Genomic DNA, 16,858 nt, shown 5'->3' on the forward strand with positions numbered 1-16,858 from the left:
TTTTCATTGTACAAATCTTCCTTGGTTAATCTCTTAAGTATTTTATTCTTTTTGATGATATTTTAAGTGGAATTGTTTTCTTTTCACATTGTTCATTGATAGCATATAGAACCGTGGCTGATTTCTTGTGTGTTGATTTTGTATCTTATAACTTGGCTGATTTGTTTATTGGTTCTAACAGATTTCTGGGTGTGTGTAATCTAGGAATTTTACATATAATATTATATCATCTGTGATCAGAGATAGTTTTACTTCGTGGTTTCCAATTTTTCTTCCTTCCTTCTTTCCTCCTGTCTCCTCTCCCTCCCTCCTCGTTCTGTTTTCCTTCCTCCTTTCCTTTCTCTCTTTTTCTTGCCTGATGCTCTGGCTGTGAATTCCTAGGTGTTGTAGAAAAGTGGTGAAAGTGGGCATCCTTTCGTTAAGGGCATCCTCTAAGATCAGGAACGTTTTCAGTCTTTTGCTGTTGAGTATGATGTTTACTATGGGCTTTTCATTTATGTCTTCTGTTTCTAGTTTGTTGAATTTTTTTTTTTTTAAATAACAGACGGGTGTTGAATTTTGTCATATGGTTCTTCTGCACTCACTGAGATGTTATAAATGTTGAGCAATATTATTTATAATGTTGCAGCACCTCAGGTAATTTTACACTTTGGGGAAAAGTATGGATGATAATAGGCCAATGGCTATGTTAGGCAATTTCCCTGACAGCTCCTCCAGCCGTCACATAGTCCCATAGAAGGGTTGGTCCCATGGTCCCATTTCGTAGAGGGGAAGATGGAAGGCTCGAATGGTGAGCCTGCCCAGGGTTACACTGTTATGACGTGGGAGAATCTAGGGGCCTGCTCTGCCCTTCAGATCTGACCTTGGTTTTTCTCCTGGCGTGTTCTCCCTCCCCGTCCCCAGTACCGGAATGAACACAGGTCTGCCTGTCCGGTGCCTGACTCCACCACTGGAAGGTCAGTTCTCTGGGGCATGGCCCTGCCGGTTTTGTTCAGTGTGTCCACCAGCCTTTGGCAAACAGACAACACTTGTACTTGATAAATATTTGTTGAGCGGGTGCCTAAAAGAATGAGCCAGATTGATTCTGGAGGGGCAGCTGTTGTCTGTCAAGACACCTGGTGGTACAGCCTGTGTGTCAGTTCACCCACTCCCACACACCTTTTTTTTTTATTGAGGTGAAATTCACATAACATAAAATTAACCATTTTTAAATGAGCAAGTCAATGGCATTCACAGTGTTGGACAGCGGCCCTCTGCATCTAGTCCCAAGACATTCACCCATATCCACTAAGCAGTTGTTCTCCATGTGACCTTCCATGTCTGGCTGTATAACTGTGAGTTCAGCCACATTGTCCTGTATCAGAATTTCATTCATTTCATGGCTGAATGGATTTCCCTGATGGCTCAGTGGTAAAGAATCTGCCTGCCAATGTAGGAGATGTGGGTTCAGTCCCTGGGTCAGAAAGTTTCCCTGAAGGAGGAAATGGCCACCCCCTCTAGTATTCTTGCCTGGGAAGTCCCACGGAGAGGAGCCTGGTGGGATACAGTCCAGGGGGTCACAGAGAGTTAGACACGAGTGAGCAGACATACATACATGGCTGAGTAATTGTGGCTGTACCACAATTTGTTTCCTTTCCTCTGTTGGAGGACATTTGGGCTATTTCTGAATCAAGCTGGCTGTTGAGAATCACCTGCTGCTCTGATATATAGCATTGCTGTGAACACGTGTACAGGTACTTGTTTGAAAACCAGCGTTCAGTTTATTTAGGTTTACACCTGGGAGTGGAGTTGCTGGGTCATGGTGTTCTGTATTTAACTTTTTGAAACACCACCAAAGTGTTCTCCACAATGGCTGAACCATTTTACATTCCTGCCAGCAGTGTCTGAGGGTTCCAGTTTATCTACATCCTCAACAACCCTTATTTCCTGTTTTTATTTAATAACTTTGATTCATTCGCTGACCAGGGATCGAACCCATGTCCCCTGCAGTGGCGTTCTCTGAACCACTGGACCGGGGAATTCCCTGTTAATAACTTCTAGAATTACCTCCGTCCTTGTGTGTATCGCGTGGCATATCATCGTGGTTTTGATTTGCATTTCCCTGGTGACTAATGATGCAAAGCGTCTTTTCATGTGCTTGTTGATCATTTGTATATCTTCTTTGAAGGCGTGTCTATTCACGTCCTTTGCCCATTTTATTTTTGTTGTTGAGATGTAAGAGTTCTTTGTGAATCTTGGGTAGGTGCTGTTTTTATTTTTTATTTATTTTTAATATCTTTATTGGCTGTGCTGGCTCTTAGTTGCAGCACAAAGATCATCGATCTTCGTCGTAACATACAGGATCTTTCAGTTGTGGTGTGTGAGTTCTTAGTTGCGGCATGTGGGATCTAGTTCCCTGACTAGGGATGGAACCCAGGTCCCCTGCATTGGGAGTGTGGAGTCTTAGCTGCTGAACCACCAGGGAAGTCGCAGGTGCCCGTTTTTAAATGCTGACAGGATTTGCTATGACAGAGTGAATGTGTGATGTGAACTTCTTTGTATTGGGAGCTTGAGCTCGTCCAGGGGGTTCCAGACGGTTGCCCTCCGATCACATGTTGACCCAGAAAAGTTGTAGCTCGTAGCTGGTGGGCTGCAACCCACAGCTCGTGGCTGTGGCTGAATTGTTCCTTTGAAAAGTGATCAGGGGTGTTGGTTGTGGCCTGGGAGAACATGCCTGGACGAGGCAGCTTGTCCAGGACAAAAGTCTCCGAAGACCAATTAAAGGAACAGTCTTGCTGAAGTGCTCCTCCGATTATCTGTTCCTTGTCCCTGAAGTGGCCTGAGGTCCTTGAAGCCCTTCTTGTTCCAACAAGTGAATTCTATCTTGTGTCCTGGCTGTCCAGTGAAACATGGAAGCCATGTATGTGATAGAAGCTTTTTAGTAGGCACACTGAGAAAGGTTGAGAATCGGTGAAATTGATTGTAGTACTGTAACTGATTTAACCCTATATCATATATACAAAATATTACCAGTTCAGCATGTGTAATCAGTGTTTTAAAATCAGCAAGCTACTTTACCTCCCTTTTAAAAATACTATGTCTTTGAAGTTTGGTATTATACTTACTCCACATCTCAGTTTGGATAATAGATTTTATCGGAAAGACTTTGTAAGTCTTTCAGTTCCATAAAATTCACAGTCAGAGTAAGAGGTAGATTTGCAAATTCAGGTTGCTCCAAATATACGTAAAGATCTTTGAGAACCCAACCAGGATGGACTGGCTCATAGTTATGACTGTTGTTTCAACTTTTTACTCTGAAATAATGTTAGAAACTTTAGGAACACGGAAGGGTTGCGGAGATCATACAGAGAGCTCCTGTGTACCCACACCCAGCTCCCCCTTGTGTTAACATCTTACAGGACCACTGCACAGGGTCAGAACAAAGAAAATTAACGTTGGTGTAGTACTTCCTGCATTTAAAAGTATGCAGGTTACTTGCCTCTTAAAAAAAAAAATTATTTCTTTATTTTTGGCCGTGCTGGGTTTTTGTTGCTGCCCAGGCTTTTTCTCTAGTTGCGCCGAGTTGAGCCTGCTCTCTAGTTGTGGTACATGAGCTTCTCATTGCGGTGGCTTCTCTCGTGGTGGAGCACAGGCTTTAGGGCGTGTGGATTTCAGTAGTTGCGGCACATGGGCTCCATGGTTGCAGATCCCAGGCTCCAGAGCACAAGCCTTAATAGTTGTGGCGCGTGGCTTAGTTCCCCTGCGGTGTGTGGGATCTTCCCGGACCAGGATCGGAACCCATGTCTCCTGCATTGGCAGGCAGACTCTTTACGACTGAGCCACCAGGGAAACCTCACTTGTTTCTTATTCAAGTGCCACTCACTAGTTTTAGCCTCCATTACTGGTGTTCCGTGGTGATTCCCATCTCACTCATTCCTCCTGCATTTATCAGCTGGAATTATTGTGTAAGGTAGTTGTGCCTTGTACGTGCGTTGATTTATTCAGCCATTTATTTATGTCAGCATGGATTCATGAGTGCTTGTGGGGTGTGGGGGATGGGTTACAATCCAGGTCTGTTGTTACTCAATTTGTGGTTCAGATTGTTGTCCCCTTGCAGGTGGAAGCTCCCTCCGGCTAGCCCCTGTGCCTTTTCATCACGTTCCCATGTCTTGGGGGTGCTTCCTCGCTTTCTGGCACCACAAAGATGCTCCTGGCTCATCTAGGTTTTCCCCTGCCCCAGCCCTAGAATCAGCCCTTTTTCCAAGGACCCTTGGTCCCTGTTCCTCCTCCACGGCGTCTTTCCAACCCAATGATTGAATCTGCATCTCCTGTGTCTCCTATATTGCAGGCCCATTCTTAACCCATTGAACCATCAGGGAAACCCACTGTAGTATTCTTGTCTGGGAAATCTCATGGACAGAGAAGCCTGGCAGGCTGCATTCCATGGGGTTGTGAAGAGGTGGACACGACCGAGCGACTAAGCACTAGAACTTGGGCCCTATTATTGGAGGAGGTATTTCAAAACGAAGATCTGGGAGCAAAATGTGTTCATTGCTCCTGGGCCATCAGTGCTTTTAGGTCCCTCAGGTGACAGATCTGGGAAGCGTGTGCCTGTGTACTAGCTTTCCCACCTATGCTCATCTCTCTGTCTACGAAGTAAACGTCAGTTCATACCTATGCCTCAACTCCAGTCCCGCACCCCGAGTTCATTCTAGCATCCCCCCTCGCCCTGCCCTGTAACTTATTTTAACTTGTTTCTCTGAAGGGAGACCCCTGGCTCTCCCTCCATGCAATGTAGTTGCTTGCTTGTTTAACCTTAGTATGTCTAGAAAGCTGTTTGAGAATCTTGAAGTCATATTCCTGTAAGAAGTAAGAGTATGGTGTCTGCGTGCAGTTCTTTCCGTCTTCCACCCCCAGTATCCGTTGAGAGTTCTCTGTGACATCTCTTTTTTCCTCCAGTGCTGTTGGTGTGGTTGTGTCACACACTTGTGTACACTTAAGTTCATTAGTCATCGTCTGTGCTCTGTCTTGGGTTCCCTTCCCCCACCCACCTGGTTATGATTATTATCATTTGAGTTTGTCTTCAGTGAAGTTCATTCTGGGTTTTGACATGATAATCATGTATCCACCACGACGTCACCGCACAGACCCGACCCCCCTCCCCAGACCTGCTCCTGCTGTCCCTTTGAAGTCAGCTCCTCCCCCCACCCTCGGTCCCTCAAAACCACTCATCTGTTTTCCATCCTTGTGTTTTGCCTTTCCAGAATGTCACATAAATAGACACACGCAATATGTAGCCCTTTGTGTCTGGTTTCTTTCACTTAGCGAGATGCACTTAAGATCCATCCGTGGCATCACATGAATGAATAGTTCATTCCTCTTTATTGTGTGGATAATACTGCATTTGTTTATCCATTTGCTGGTTGAGGGACATGTGGGTTGTTTCCAGGTCTTGATGATTAAGAATAAAGTTGCCGTAAACATTTGTAGACAGGTTTTTGTGTGGACATAAATTTTGAGCCTCCTCGGGTAAGTTCCCAGGAGGGCAGTTGCGGGCTGACACAGCACAGGTATGTCCAACTTTGTGGTTGCCACTCGGCACCCTCACCAGCAGTGGAGGAGTGGTCTTGCTGCTCAGCGCTTGGTTACATCAGTTGTCTCTTTGTCTTTCCAATGAGCGTGTAGTAGTCTCTCTCCTTATAGCTTTAAAAGTAAAGTGAAAATCGCTTAATTGTGTCCGAGTCTTTGTGAGCCCATGGACTATTCACTCCATGGAATTCTTCAGGCCAGAATACTGGAGTGGTCAGCCATTCCCTTCTCCAGGGGATCTTCTCAACCCCGGGATTGAACCTGGGTCTCCTGCATTGCAGGAGGATTCTTTACCAGCTGAGCTGCCAGGGAAGCCATTAATAGCTTTATTGAGGTCTAATTTATGTGCAGTATAATTCATCCATTTAATGTGTACATTTCATTTTTTTTTTTTTTTCTGATTTTTTTTGTTTGTTTTTGGTCATGCCGTGTGACCTGTGGGATCTTAGTTCTCTGACAAGGGATCAAACCCATTCCCCCTGCAGTGGAAGTGCAGAGTCTTAACCATTGGACTGTCAGAGCAGCCCCTCTTTGGTTTTTAGTATAGTCGGAACTGTGTAGCCATCACCACTGGAACATTTCCATCTCTCCCAAGAGAGAAACCCCATCCTCATTGAGCAGTCTCTCGCCATTCACTCGTCCCCCAGCCCCTGGCAACCACTGATCCACTCTCTGTCTCTGGATTTGCCTGTTCTGGACATTCCATATCAATGGAGTCCCACACTTTTACGGCCTTTTGTGACTGGCTTTTTTTACTCACTGTAATGTTTTCAAGGTTCATCCACACTGTGGCACGTGCCAGTGCTTCATTCCTTCTTAGAGCTGAATTTATTCCACTCAGAATGGGCCATATATTGTGTATCCGTTTGTCAGCTGATGGGCGTTCAGGTTGTCGCCACTTGTTAGCTATTCTGTATGCAAGTTTTCCTGTGCACATGCGCTTTCATTTCTCTTGGGCGTGTACCTAAGGATGGAATTGCTGGCTCTTTCGGTTAATCCTATTTTTAACTCCATGTGTGTGTGTGTGCACGCGTGTGCGTGTATGTTAGTTGCTCAGTCGTGTCTGACTCTTTGTGACCCCATGGACTGTAGCCCTCCAGGCTCCTCTGTCCATGGGATTCTGTAGGCAGGAATTCCCTTCTCTAAACCCAGGTATCCTGCATGGCAGGTGGATTCTTTATTGTCTGCTCCACTAGGGAAGCCCATAACTTGAGTAGCTGCCAGATCGTGTTGCATGGGGACCGAACCGTTTTATATTGCTACCAGCCGCGTCTGAGGTTCCAGTTTCTCCACATCCTGGCCCACACCTTCCATATCTCTGATTGTTGCCATCCTGATGGACATGAAGTATAATAATTGGTGCCTCATTAGGTTCTGATTTGCATTTCCCTGATGGCTGATGACTGTGAGCATCTTTTCATGTATTTATTCGAAACTCATATGTTTTCTTTGGACAAATGAAGTGGGCTGTTCAGAATTTTTGCCTTCTTTAAAAAATTGGGTTAGTTTTTTTCCTTACTGTCGAGTTTGAGTAGTTCTTTATATACAGTACTCTGGATACAAATTCTTCATCCAGTATGTGATTTATACATATTTTCTCCAAGTCTGTGGTTTGTCTTTTCATTCTCTGAACGGTATATCTAGCCCAACAAAAGCTTTACGTTTTGATAGTCCAGTTTCTCGTCGTTTTCTCTTTTATGGTTATGCTCTGGGTCTGGCACAGGGCATCTAAAAATCCACGAGCTTCTCTTTGCAGCCCACCCACTGACAGCCTGCTCTGAAACATCTGTTCAGAGAGTGGAGGAAATTGCCTGTAGGAAGATGGCATCTAGCAGGGGGCGCCATGGTCATTTATTCTTGGCAGTTGGGGGGTTTTAGGAAAGTTTATTTACTGGGAGGAGGGGAAATGGCTTCTCTTCTTTTTTTGCCCCCGATTTATTTTCTTTGATTTATCCATGCAGCAGATATTTACAAGTCTGGGACACATAAAGGACCAAAGTGGATCCAGACCCATGTGTGGTGGGCTCCCGGACTGACAGGGCAAGAGGCGCTGGATGAGCAGGGCTGAGGGCGGCGAGGTCTACTCTGCCCCTGTCACAGGAACCCGTTGAGAAGGGGGAATGCGGGAAAGTTCCCCTTAGGAAGCCAGGCTCGCTGAGACCCTTGTGGGTGGTGGAGTCAGTGGGGCAGAGCCGACGGGAAGACGCTCTTCCTGGTGAAGGTGGGGGACGCAGTTTCAGAAGGGAGGGGTGAACATGTTGGGGAGCATTGGAGATATCACCCAGGCCGTGTTGAAGTCATCACACTTGCCATGTAAGAGGCCTTTCAGGGAGGCTTCCCTGGTGGTCCAGTGGTAAAGAGTCCGCCTGCCATTGAGGAGACAGGGGTTTGGTCTCTGGTCTGGGAAGATCCCGCATGCCGCGGAGCAACTAAGCCGGTGTACCACAGCTACTGCGCCTGCGCTGTAGAGCCTGAGAGCTGCAACATGTAAAGCCACTGCATTGAGAAACCCTTGCACCACAACTAGAGAAGAGCCCATGAGCAGCAACGAAGGCCCAGCACAGCTTAAAATAAATAAATTTTAAAAAATGGCCTCTTAGGTCTGTGTGTGGTAGGTGGGTGTGCTCTAGACCCTCAGCGAGGCGTCGATCCCTGTGACCTCTGGGTCCATCTACCTCTCTGGACATGAGATCCTGTGGCCTTGCCAAGGTGCCTCTCCTGTTTCTGTCCCAGCTTGTCTTGCGGTAGCACAGTCACATGACTGGGCAGACCCGGCTCCTCCTGGGAGGCGCCTCCTGGGAGGAACTCAGCGGCTGCCAGACTGGAAGTACCTGTCTATGTCCTGGGGAAGCAGAGTCGGTGTCTAGGGGTCATGTGAGAGGGGCGTCTGGGGGCTTGGTCTCGGGTGTGAGCAGGTGTGGGGGAGCTGATCTTATTTTTTTTTCTTTTTCAAATTAAAGCTGGTTGTCCCTTAGTCCTGAGTTTTTGGTTTGGAGTGATTGGTGAAACCAGGGAGTGGAGAAGAGAGTCAGTGATAGGGTGGGGACAAGGGGTTAAGTTCAGAGACGCCTGCTCTGTCATTTCCTGCATCTCACATTGGCCGGCGGCCCCTGCCTGTGCCCTGCGATGTCTGTCAGGGAATGAACGCTGACCTCGGCACATGTGGGTGTTGAACCCTCAGCCGGGCTGTTTGGGCTGTGAAATCTTCCCTGAAGCTGACTTTGACCCCATTTCCTCTGGTCTCTGCCTCCCTTCACCGTGAGATGTACTGTCAGCTTAACAACATACTTGGCGGGGAGAAAGAGAAACACGTCAAGAGTGTGTGCTGGGGACTTCCCTGGCAGTCCAGTGGCTAAGAATCCGTCTCCCAGTGCAGGAGACATGGGTTCGATCCCTGGTCAGGGAACCAGATTCCCACATGCCTCAGAGCAACTAAGCCCGCGCACCAAAACTGCTGAAGCCTACACACCTAGAGCCCGTGCTCCGCAACAAGAGAAGCCACTGCAGTGAGAAGCCCATGCACCACAACTGGAGAGCTGCCCCGGGCACTGCAGCTAGAGAAAAGCCTACACAAAGCCAAAAAATAAATAACAGAAAAAAATTTTTTAAAGTACATGCTGACTTCAGGAGACAGCTCAATTTTCAGAGACTTAAAACACGAAGACATTTATTCCAGTTGTTTTCTGCTAATATTAGACATCCTCCCTGCCCTCCAGCCCGCCCCCACAACAGGCTATTCTTGGACCCTGAGCCCTAACCATCACTAACTTTCCATGACTTCTCTCCAGTGCCTTTAACTGAAGTCACAGAAAGGGGTGTCTTGGTACATTTTATTAGGCAGCTTGCGTGGTTTTCTTCAGAAAGAGGTTTTTGTTTTTTTTTTTTTTGTTTTTTTAAAGTAAGATGAAACAGCGAGGCCAGCTTCTGAGCCGGAAGCCCTCAGAGGCATGTTTTTGACATTCCTGCTGGCTTGTGCTGGGGGGCCAGCGCCTGTTGTGGGCAGTTCTGAGCCCGTAGGTCCTCCTTCATATCCCCCAGAGGGGATGCGGCTCTGGGCATCCAGGCTGCTGGTGGTGACTGGTCCAGCGTTCCCCACCTGCCTTCAGTTTGAACTGAGACAGCAGATGAGAGTGAGTCTTGAGTAATTAGGCCCTCGACCCCAGGGGCCAGTGGGGAGACCGCCTGCCCCACACAGCCCCTTGATTCCCTGGCTCTCTGTGGCCATGATGGGCTCAGGAGGTGGGCAGCCTGTGCTCTGCCTTGAGGACCTTGCTGGTTGATCCAGGGGGCCTGGCCTAGCCGGTGGATCACTGAGGAGCCAGGACAGAGGGCATGTTTTGTGAGGAGGCCAAGGAAGGTCACGGGGCTGCCAGCCAGCCGTGTGCTCAGTATTTCCCTGTAGCATTCTCTGTATGGGACCCCAGAAGCATCTGTTGTTTCCTCGAGGGCAGGTGTGGAGCCCGGGAGAGAAATGCTTCCAAAGAACGAATGAGCCAGAGAAGAGGTGTCACTGGGTCATCTGCATGGTCACTCCCCAAAGTGCAGGCAGTGGTGAGGGGCTTGTCCATATCAGCCTGGGTGCTCTCCTGGGGTCAGACTGGCTCAGTTCCAGGTTGAGAGGTTGTTTGCGTCTTTGCATATCTGACTCTTGTGTCTCTTTGTAGTAACAGCACCAAGGCCGAGGCGTCTTAGATGGGGGCGGGGAGGAGACCGAGGACACCTGGCTGGGTCCCCCTGAGCTCCAAGCGCCCATGGGCTTATCCCATGCTTTGTCCTTTCCTCTTTTTGATCTGTTTTTGTCCCAGTTTCTTCATCAGGTTGCCATTTTACATGTGTGCTCATGTTGCTGGCTCCTTTCCCACTCCTGTTGGTGTTAAATTGTTAGGGCTCCAGATAACCAAAGCTAACTTCCAGCACAAGGGCACTTGTTTCCATCAGGTGACCATGTCCTCTGCACCCAGCCCTGGTGGTCCCCACGTTCACTTGCCGGGTGACCTCCTGGTCTCCTGGGCAGTCTGATGGCTGCCACCCCACCCCACACCACGGTGCTGGCCAGCATCACAGACTCTCTTCCTGCCTGCCCTTGTGCACCCAGAACCCTGGGAGTTTTTTCCCTCCTCTCACCGAGGCTCAGAGAGGTGGAGTGGCAGGTCGTGTCACACAGCAAGGTAGCAGCAGAGCTGTTTCGACATCTGAGCGGTCTCAGACCCCAAAGTCCATGGTTTGGAGCCCACAATGCACTGCTTTCCTTAACACTTTAAAAGTTTTTCTCTTATTATGACCACAGAGGTGATAGATGTAGGTTGGAAGGGTTTGAAGTCTTCTCTCCAGCCTACTTGCTTGAAGTAACTACTGTAACCAGCCTTCCAGAAACAACTTTGGTGTGTGTGTGAGTGTGGGGGTGCAGGGAGGAGGGGCAGTTTCAACCTTGGTGTCTGTGGACTCTGCTGTGTCGGTGCCCTCAGCCCTGCTGGTTCTGGTGCACCGGCGCGGCGAGCCCCTTCGCTCACAGCAGCTGTCATGGACCTGGCCTCCCTGCCCCGGGCTGCCGTCATCCTGTAAGCTGCCTTCGTGGACCTCCCCAAACACTTGCCTACCTGGCAGTGGGATTTCAGGGATTGCTTTCCTCCCTTCTTTCCCCAGTGATCAGCAGTTCTCTCCCGCTGCCTGGAAGCCCCCATCTTGGTCAGCCTGGGCTTGGGGACCCGCGGGCCGACCCAGAGGAGCACAGAAGAGAGGGCTCTGCACATGCCCAAGGCTGCAGTATGCCCACCTGGTGTCTGCCCACCTTTATTGGTTCCGTGTGACCTTGGCAAAGATCAAATGCCACTAACCTTCAGTTTCCTGTCCCAAGGGGCCGTGAAAACAGCAACGAACTCTCAGAGCTTTTGGAGGATGAAAGAAGGTGCCATGTAAAGCCTCCCACCAACTGCCCATTGCTGGCGAGGGCTGGCAGAGTGCTGACGACGGGACCAAGTGTTAGATGTGCATCTGTGACCACGGAGGATCCTGGGTTGGGGGAGGGCTGGCAGGAGTGCCAACAACAAAGCCGAGCATTAGACATGCACCCGCCACAGAGGATCCTGGCTGGGGGAGGTGTGGGGGCGTGAAGGGTGGCCCTGGGCCTGCCTTCGCCCTTGTCCCCTGCAGCAGGATGGAGTCGGCTCACACAGGTAGTGGTTAGATGGTAGATTCTCAGATGCGGAGCTGCAGGGAAGCTTGGGGTGGGACCAGCCATGGACAGGTAAACGTTTAAAATATAGAAAACCAAAAAACACGTACCGAAGTAGAGAGGGGAGCGGAGCAGGCCGCGCAGCACCGCCCCCGCGGCAGCAGTGACTCACCTGCAGGCGGCGCGTGGCTCATCTCCACACTGGGGTGCGGAATCTCAGTCAGGTTCTGATTTCAGTCTGTGCTGGAAAAGATAAGACTGTTAGCCAAAAAACCCTAATGGATATCATCAAATCTAGAAATTAGTAAATCAATAATTCTTTGATGTCAAATACTCAATAATGTCAAAGTTACCCGAATTGTCTCACATACATGTTTTGAAGTAATTTGTTCAAATCAGGATTCAGATAAACCCAGTTCATTGCTGTTGATTGCTGTCTAATGCTTCTTTAAATCTTCTTTCTTTCCATCTCTCTCTCCCTTTCTCTCCTTTGTGAAGTGTTTTCAGAAGCTGTGGTCCCCTAGGGATATTTCTGCCTACAGCCCAACAAGTAGGCTGGGCCCTGATCAGATTTGGGTTTACCTGGTTTTCCTTTAAGCTCAGCGAATGTGGGAACCCTGGGGCCTCTTATGAGAATGTCAAATAGGCCCCTGGGACCAGCGTGGGCAGAGGAAACTGCCTCAGGGTTCTTAGGAACCAAGTGTCCTCCTCGGCTGGTGAGGCTGCACTGCACGAGTCTTTTGTACAACCTGGAGTGGCGGTGGGCAGGGGGGTCGTGGGGTGTCCTCCAGGTCAGCCCTGCCAGCTGCAGGGAGGCGGCCTTGGGGTGGGCCCTGGGGGTCCGAGGTGGTGGACAGGGGCTGATCCAGAGCTTTGGTCAGCTGGCCCAGGGCTGGGGGCTGTTTGCCCGGACAGTGCTGTGGACAGGTGCGCGTGCTCCTGGCTTTGGGCGGTGGCACCAGTTGGGCCAGTGCCTTCACATCTTAGTTTGCTGAGGCCAGAGAGAGATACGGACCTGGGGAGTGCAGGGCCTGGCCTGAGAACACTTGGAGCCAGCCCTGGAGTTCCCAGGGGAATGACTAAGGGAGTTACTCCTGGGATTGCCTCCCGGTGCAACTTGAACTTGGCCTCTCCTCACCTCACATGCTGCCGGTTCCCAGGCGCCATGGTCCTACCTGTCTCTCAGCTTTCTCAGGAGACTGGTTTCCTGGTGACTGGGCTGAAAGTGGTCCACCATCCATTTGGAAATTCCTAAGCTTCTCTGGCCCCAGGTCTTGTCCCTAGGGAGCTCCGGTCATCAGTGTGCGTTGGGGCCCGTGTCCACTGCAGGGCACACGCTGGGTGCTGGGGGAGGCCTCTGCCCAGCCCGGACGCCACCCCTAGCTCTACTCCTCACCACTCACCTTCGGGCATCCCAGGGAACTACCCCTTGGCGCTGCTTGGTCCAGTGCGTCGTCTCCCTGCTGGGTTTGTGTGGGTGTGGGAACTGCTCCAGGAGCCAGGGGTTCCAGAGAACACTGCCTGCCTGGAGCGCGTTGCTGGCACACTGCCGATCAACCCTGGGTACCAGGCACGTCCTCTGGCCCTGGTTCAGCATCTTCACCTGTGAAATGGGGACAGTAAGAGCTCCCAGCTGCGGGGATGCTGCACAGGGTCGTGTTACAGAGTGGTGTCCATGTCCCGTTAGTGTGGCCACTGCTCCGAGGGCTCAGGAGGGAGGAGACCCTCCTCAGCCCCGCTGGTGCTGTGGGCACACTGCAGGCCCCCGACACATTTCTGCAGGACTGAGGAGCATGTGGGCACGTCCAGCAGACACTGGTGCTTGCTCAGTGCTGCCTGCCCCTTGGGGACAGAAAAGATGTGCATCCTGCAGACTGTGATGAACACTATCGAGGATAGTGTTCGGAGGCTGTTGGAGGGCAGCCCTTGGTAGGTGTTAAAGGAGGGGGTTGGGGATGGCCAGGGCTGGTTAAAAGTCCGTGGATGGAGAGGGGGCTGCAGCAGAAGCTGCTGAGTGGGAGGGGGCGACAGAATGAGGAGGGGCCGGCTGAGGGGCAGAGTGTGTGTGGGAGCAGCTGGACTAGCCTTGTCGCTGTACCACCAGGCTGCAACTCCGTGTGTGTGTGGTAGGAGTCACCGAAGAGGGCAGAGGCAAGGGGAAGGCCTGGGCTGAGCCTCGGGAGCCAAGTTTGGCAGTGGGTGGAGCTGGGGAGCACCCCTGGAAGCCTTACCCCCGCCCCCGGGGGATCCTGTGGCTATAGGTCCCGTGTCTCCATGTGCCATCGGCAAGCCTCTTCCTGGGAAGACAGCAGTTTCATTTCTGGGTGGTGCGGAGCTGGGCGCTGTGGCTGTAGCTCATCCTCCCCATGTTGCTGGGGAGGAAGTCGAGGCTTAGGAGCACAGCCTTACCCAGGAAGGGGCGAGTGGCTCCGTGGGGCTGGGACTCCTGTCTGCGACGCTCTCACTTCCCTCCATGCCCGTCCCGTGGCTGGTGCTAGCCTTCAGGTGTGCCGTCTCAGATGGTTAGGAAGAGGAGAGATGTCGAGACACGCTGAGACACACTTCTCTTCGCCGTGTCATTTCTGACCTGGGGGGAAGCCCTCCTCGGTGGACCTCCCTTATCTCATCATCCCAGATTAGGTCACGTGTCCACTTCGGGCAGGGGACCAATTTCTAAGTCTGGTATAGGTGGTTGGGGTAGGAACCCACTCTTCCTGTAGGGGAGCTGGCCAGGTCAGGGGAGAAGGGCTGCCAGGGGAGAGGCCAGGTTGGGGTCACCTCAGTGCCCTGGTGTGGTTTGAGAGAGCCTGTTTGCTGGTCTCCTCACCAGACTGGCAGCTCCTGGAGGGCAGAGCCCGCAGCTTTGTCATGTGGCAAGTGCACCTTCTACCTCTGTGGCCTGGATTGGGGGGCAGAGTCATTCACGTGCAATTGCGGGACCTCATTCTTGCCCCCTTTGCTAAGAAGCCTGCTCCCACATAGCCATCCATGCCTCTCCCTACCCCAGCATCACCTGGTCACCAGGCTCACCTCGTGCTGCCAGCCCAGGGATGGCAGAGTGGCTGGGGTCCTGGTGTGCTGTGGCGGCAGGAAGGGGTGAAAGGAGGCGGGCCCAGGAGATGCTGGGCCCAGGGATGCTGGTGCGATGGCTTGGCTGCCCTGCCCTCCTCCTTCAGCCCTCACCCCCCTGCCCTCCTTGCTCACCTCCTCTCAACTGCTGAGAAGCCTCTGCTGGTTCCTCAGACTCCTGCTTGCTTCTCTCCCGCAGACAGTACTTTAAACATTCAAGGTGTGATTCACAAGTTGGTAGTTTTGAGTATATTCACCGTGTTGTGTGGTCATAATAGTTTTCTAATTCCAGAGCAGTCTCATCATACCAGAAAGAAACCTCTTCCCTAGTGGCCGGCAGCTTCCACATCCTCCCGCGCCACCTCCTGCCACTGCCACTCTCGTCTCTGGGCTTACTTGTCTGTTCTGGACGCTTCATGCATGTGGAACCATATCTGGCGTGGCCTTCCCCCTGAGCATGGTGGTGTTGAGGCCCGTCCCTGTCTCGACACGTGTCAGTGCTTGGTTCTTTTCCTTGGCCAGATGCCGTCCCATTGTGCAGCCAGACCCCAGCACGTCCATCCAGCCACCTGCTGGTGGATGCTGGGGTTGTGTCCACTTCGCGACGATAGCAAGTGATGCTGCCATGGACATCAGCTTACAAGCTTTTATGTGAATGTGTGTTTTTATTTCTGTCGGGTAAACATCCAGAGGAGACCGGTGGGTCATGTAGTTACTCTCTATTTAACATTTTGAGGGACTCTTGTCCACTTTTCCAAAGAAGCCCTGTGTTACATTCCTGCTGGCAGTGCCCTCTAGGCTTCTCCACTTCCTCGCCAACACTTGTTATTTTCCTTTTTTTTTAATTAAATTTATTATTATTTTTTAAATCTTGGCACGGCCTGTGGGATCGTAGTTCCCCACTCAGGGATCAGACCTGCATCCCCTGCATTGGAAGCACACAGTCTCAACCACTGGACCGCCAAGAAAGTCCCTATTTTCCATTTTTTATCCTCTATGACCCGCTTCCCAGAATATTGGAAATAAAAGCAAAAATAAACAAATGGGATCTAATTAAAATTAAAAGCTTCTGCACAACAAAAGAAACTATAAGCAAGGTGAAAAGACAGCCTTCAGAATGGGAGAGAATAATAGCAAATGAAGCAACTGACAAACAACTAATCTTAAAAATATACAAGCAACTCCTGCAGCTCAATTCCAGAAAAATAAACGACCCAATCAAAAAATGGGCCAAAGAACTAAATAGACATTTCCCCAAAGAAGACATACAGATGGTTAACAAACACACGAAAAGATGCTCAACGTCACTCATTGTCAGAGAAATGCAAATCAAAACCACAATGAGGTAGGTAGCATTTCACACCAGTCAGAATGGCTGCGATCCAAAAGTCTATAAGCAATAAATGCTGGAGAGGGTGTGGAGAAAAGGGAACCCTCTTACACTGTTGGTGGGAATGCAAACTAGTACAGCCACTATGGAGAACAGTGTGGAGATTCCTTAAAAAACTGGAAATAGAACTGCCATATGACCCAGCAATCCCACTGCTGGGCATACACACCGAGGAAACCAGAATTGAAAGAGACACGTGTACCCCAATGTTCATCGCAGCACTGTTTATAATAGCCAGGACATGGAAGCAACCTAGATGTCCATCAGCAGACGAATGGATAAGAAAGCAGTGGTACATATACACAATGGAGTATTACTCAGCCATTAAAAAGAATACATTTGAGTCAATTCTAATGAGGGGGATGAAACTGGAGCCTATTATACAGAGTGAAGTAAGCCAGAAAGAAAAACACCAATACAGTATACTAACGCATATATATGGAATTTAGAAAGATGGTAACGACACCCTGTATGTGAGACAGCAAAAGAGACACTGATGTATAGAACAGTCTTCTAGACTCTGTGGGGGAGGGGGAGGGTGGGATGATTTGGGAGGATGGCATTGAAACATGTATAACATCATGTAAGAAATGAATTGCCAGCTCAGGTTTGATGCACGATACAGGAAGCTTGGGGCTGGTGCGTTGGGATGACCCAGA

At 50.2% G+C, this 16,858-nt stretch overlaps 1 protein-coding gene and 1 long non-coding RNA gene across 5 annotated transcripts in view; one reads left to right on the forward strand and one right to left on the reverse strand.

Moving 5' to 3' along the window:
- LOC133250811 (uncharacterized) overlaps positions 1-13,259 on the reverse strand; it is a 31,325-nt gene extending 18,066 nt beyond the window's left edge. Inside the window, exons 1-2 of one of the 3 annotated variants that reach the window (XR_009737424.1) lie at positions 12,916-13,259; positions 11,913-11,983 (exon numbers count right to left, since the gene is read on the reverse strand). This is a non-coding gene — a long non-coding RNA (uncharacterized LOC133250811). Of the gene's footprint in view, positions 1-2,046; positions 2,251-11,912; positions 11,984-12,111 lie in introns of those variants that run through there. The other 2 variants (XR_009737425.1, XR_009737426.1) reach the window with 2 other exon arrangements.
- MLLT1 (MLLT1 super elongation complex subunit) overlaps positions 1-16,858 on the forward strand; it is a 69,457-nt gene that overhangs the window by 33,401 nt on the left and 19,198 nt on the right. The gene's annotated exons all lie outside the window — the stretch shown is intronic.

The sequence above is a fragment of the Bos javanicus genome, chromosome 7 (genome assembly GCF_032452875.1).
Source record: "Bos javanicus breed banteng chromosome 7, ARS-OSU_banteng_1.0, whole genome shotgun sequence".
NCBI classification, from domain to species: domain Eukaryota; kingdom Metazoa; phylum Chordata; class Mammalia; order Artiodactyla; family Bovidae; genus Bos; species Bos javanicus.